Raw genomic sequence first — 5047 nt, forward strand, 5'->3', positions numbered from 1 at the left:
AGATGGAACTGGTTATAACCAGTTCCAGGCAGTATTATTGTTTGTGTGTGTGTGACCGTCGGTGTACGGCAGGCGGCATAACATGCATTTGCCTCTCGATCCCCATCGTATTGTACACATGCATCCATCCTGTTTTGATCATCATCATCGTGCCAAGCCAAGTATTATGTAGCAGATACATAAACGGAGCAAAATAAAATTTATTAAACGAGATAGAATCGGTTTATTCCGGTGGATGGGATTATTCCTTCATCCATGTAAATACTGAAGTTGAATTGTAAACACTGTATGATCCATAGAGTAAGGACATGGACAGAGTAAGCAATATATCACGATAGTCGTTACAAAAAATCTGATTAGAGCCGAGTCATGCTTCGGATCCCTTATACCATAGAGTATACTAAAATTGACAGGTGTAATCATAATTGTGTACAACGTTATTTTTCACCGACGCCACCTACTAGCCACACGTGAACAAAAACGCATTTTATTAACTTTTTTTTACATGGATTTAACCAACTAGGCCTTCATTTTCATGAATGGGCGGCCAAAAGGGCCAAAAGCTAAATAAAATAAAAACTAACTATATTTTAACATAAAAACGAAAATCAAAGAACAATTACAAATAAAAATAATACGAATAATAAATTAACGAAATTTATGTGCTGAGGGTAAACACAGAGCACCAAGAAAATGAATACCGTTTAAAAAACAACGGAATCAATGTGTGGGAAGAGGTTTTCAACAAGTGGTTTAATCCCAACGAGGCCTTGTTCTTGATAACTTTACCGAGACGAAGTCACGAGGTAAATTATGGATACGCGCCTGGATGATCCATAATTATTGTGCCTATACACACTCCCTTTGCTAAAAATTCTTGTCCAAAGTGGCTGGTGTGGGTGGGTGGCCAGAGTATCATGTAGTCGTTCAGGGTGTTTTTTCAAGTTTATTTTGGATGTCTGGCTCAAAAGCCAATTGGCTTAGACAACATTTTAAAGAAAGATTTAGTTTAGTTATCTGAAAACAATATACTTCTTGGCTTTATAAGTTGTATTCAAGAGGCTGAGAGAGAAGTGCCTTTGAACATTGCACTCGGGGTGATACAGGCCAAAATATGCACCCAAACTGACTAGGCCTATCCCTTTTTTTACAGTAAATTTAGTCCCTCAAAATATTTTGAATAATACAATATGGGTCATGCAACTGACAAATTGTGTTATAATGATAAGTTGAGGGTTATGTGCTTCAACTTTTGAGTTTGATGAATTTAGTTTGTTTCCTTCTTGAAAACCGCAGCAGTTGGTTTGAGAAAAAGTCCCCTAATTTTTCAGGTTTTTTCTGGGGTATTAAATAAAATCCCAACGGCTGAACTGCCAAAATTTGAAACGAAATTGAACTTCTACTTCTACTTCTACTTGTATACTCGGTAGTGTCCATAAGACAGGACGTAAAGCCGAGGGAAATTAGTTGTCCGAAAATGCGTTTGCTTTGTTTTCAAGAGGCTGAGACTTTTTTGAATAATAACATTGGTTGCAAAGGGAGTTTGCTGATTTTTTCACGGGTGGTGATCCTGAAGTGCGCCACCTGTGGGGCGAACACGACCAATTCGCTCTCTTTCTCCTCGTGGCCGCCATCATGGGTTTCGCAAACATTTGGCACTCGCATCCAAGGAAGTACGGGCCTGGCTCCAGGAGTTGGTAAGACATTTAATTCTTGCATTATCCCTTAACGGAAGTATCAAAGCACATTATAGGTGTAAAAATATATCGAATTATTGAGTATTTCCATGAAAATGATGGTGTTTTCTGCCGAGGTCATCATTGCCAAATTGCATGACGGTACTTTTGACCGCGTGAGGGCGTTTTCAGCGGCGAACTTCCTTGCTTACAGTCAGAGTTTAATACACTTATTAGGACAGTTTAATCTGATTTTGACTCAATTACGTTTATTTTTTATCAATGATGAGGTTAAAAAAGTAATATTATGTTTAACAATTATCCAATATTAGTGAAAAAGGACGAACAACTTGTGTCACTCACTGCCCAGTGCAGCTCTCTTGTCTTCAGTCTTGTCATCTGCTGCAGTGCTGGTCATTGGTCATGCTTGGTTATATTGCTGGTTGATCACTACTGTTGATTGATGGAGAATTTGTTGGAAAATGTGATCCCTTGCTTGTGAATGGTGTGCCATAAATGTTTGTGTGTGTCATGATTTACAAAAAAGGGGTGCGTCAAAATCAAGCTTTGGTCTGTAAAATATCTGGTATTCAGTGTTCTCACAGCTCCCGGACAAAATCGTGTGTGGAGAACCCTGTTGATGGGATAAATTTCAAGCAATCAATCAAACGATCAATCATCAACGATTTACAAAACATAATATGTAGAAATAAATCGAACTAAAAAAATCTTTGACTCTCTCCACAGTACCACCATGCTGCCGTGCGCTGTGTTCCAATGTGCAATATTTTCATATATCTCATACCAGAACCATACGATTTAGTAAAAATCTAATGGACCCGAAGCCAGAGACCAAGCGGAAGCTGTGGTTTCAAAAAGAGTTTTTAGTCTGGCTTGCTCCTCCATGTTCCATACAACAATAAGTAGTCAAGTGGTGAAATGCACAGTCTGACTTTCCAGGGTAGGAAAACGGGCTATGGAGTATAATCTCACTATTCTGTTTTGTCATGGGATAGGGTTAGGGTTAGGGTTAGGGTTAGGGTTAGGGTTAGGGTTAGGGTTACAGACAGAACCCAAGTCACAGTCATGCATTCGAAAAGTGCCTACAAAATTTGTTGGCGAAACGTTACGACACAGCGACGAATCCCACCCGAGTAACATGCCTGTGATATTTTTTCACAGGACTCGGGAAAGTACTGATTATACAATGCTAACACACATCGGTGTATGGGTGAAAAAAAAAAAGAAATAATGCATTCTGGTTAGTAAGATGTTTTAAAAGTAGAATACAATGATCCACACAAATTTGCCTCAAAATTGCATGTTTTTCTTTTACTTTGCGAACTAACACGGTCGGCCATTCCCATAAATGGCCGACCGTGTTAGTCAACGAGGTAAAAGAAAAACCACGCAATTTCGAGTGATATTTGTGTGGATCATTATATTCTACTTTTAAAATATCTTTCCACGGTTACAAACGCTTTTTAAAGACCACCTCCTCCGATCCAAGGCAACGTGTTCCTTTAATATTGATTGTTGATGTTGTTTTTTATACAGTTCTATAATGAGAACCTTGTGTTTTTGTGTTTATTTCAACAGCCGTGTATGTGGCAACCGTCACGGTCTTATCAGGAAGTATGGCCTGAATATCTGCAGACAATGTTTCCGCATGTATGCTAAGGACATTGGCTTTCAGAAGGTAAATGACGATTTTTTATTAAAAAAATAGTTGCAAGTCTTTTTGTGTGATTTTCCTATGGTGGTTTGCCATTGTGAATTCATCATTATTTAATTTCAACGTAAACCAAGATAAAGCATTTATGAATGGTGTGATCTCAGATTGAGTAGATTTTCCCTGTAAACTAAAAAAAAAAGATTGTAATGCTTTATAAAAAATCTCATTAATCAGGTTTAGAATTACCTGAATGAAGGCTGTGGCATGGTCTTGGGCTTGGCCTTGGTGACCAGTCATATGTTTCCAAAGACTTAAGTCTACAGTAATGTCTGATGTGTATAATACATGCCAAGCTTCTTCTAACTGGCTAACAGCTCTAGACGGAAGAACTTCAGAGCGTCTTTTTTGTTTTGTCGGTCAGTTGACCTGGCTGATGGATAAATTTACCCTGGCTTTCCATTGTGTAGCACTCACCTACCATGCTATACTTGGTTTCCTTGTACACACAGGGCAGATGATACAAGCAGTCAATATTTAACAATATTTGGCTTGTGAGAATGGACAGGCTGCTACCATTGCATAACATGGCATAGTATCACTTGTGGCACACGCCCATGGTTGTTTTGCGATTTATTTTGAATGCACACTGATATTTTCTCCAAACGGAGCAACAAATCCCACATCTTATTATAGGGACATTTAATGTCCTGCCATAGTCAACTGCGGCCTTCATTGTTGCATTGATATTCTCAAAGGAAAATGATCACTCAAGAAGCTCCGAACTAAGGCGTGATATCCCAACATGGGACTTTGCCGAGTATAGAAATAGAAGTAGAAGTAGAAGTTCTGAAAATAATCTTGCCTTCTTAATTTTAATGAAATCGCAGCTCTGGTAGATAATGTGCTTCAACTGTTTCTTTTCAGATGGATTAAAAAATCATCAAAAAATGGGCAGCTGGTCTTTTATGCGTAGCGTCTTTATCAAGGCAGATCTGTTTATCAACAACAGTTGGAATGATGTGATGTTTGGATTCGACCACCAGACACCATGCTCAGAGAACCAAGCAGTGGGTTCCACATGGCGCTTTTTCTGCACAGTCAGTGTAGAACGTCAACTATACAGCTATGAAAGGAACCAGTGACAGCTCCATGACTTCGTCTTCTGAAGGTTCTTCAAAGATCCACACTTTATTTCATGATGTACAAACATCACAATAAATATAAATTGTAATTTTCACTCTCAGATGCAAAAATAAAAAAAATTACAGATCTGCCAAAAATCTACTGTGTGATTTGTCTCCTTTTTAACGGAGTATGTGTACTTTAAAGACACTGGACACTATTGGTAATTGTCAAAGACCAGTCTTCTCACATGGTGTCATGCATTAAATAACAAACCTGTGAAAATTTGAACTCAATTGAGCCGAAGTTGCGAGATAATACTGGCAGAAACGCCCTTGTCACGTAAAGTTGTGTGCTTTCAGATGCTTGATTTTGGGACCTCAAAATCTAATTCTGAGGACTCGGAAGTCAAATTTGAGGAAAATTACTTCTTGCTTGAAAACTACGTTGCTTCAGAGGGAGTTGTTTCTCACAATGTTTATACTATCAACAGCTCCCCATTACTTGTTACCTAATAAGGTTTTATGCTAATAGTTATTTCGGGTAATTACCAATAGTGTCCGCTGCTTTAAAT

This window comes from Asterias rubens, chromosome 1 (assembly GCF_902459465.1).
Source record: "Asterias rubens chromosome 1, eAstRub1.3, whole genome shotgun sequence".
Lineage (NCBI taxonomy): Eukaryota > Metazoa > Echinodermata > Asteroidea > Forcipulatida > Asteriidae > Asterias > Asterias rubens.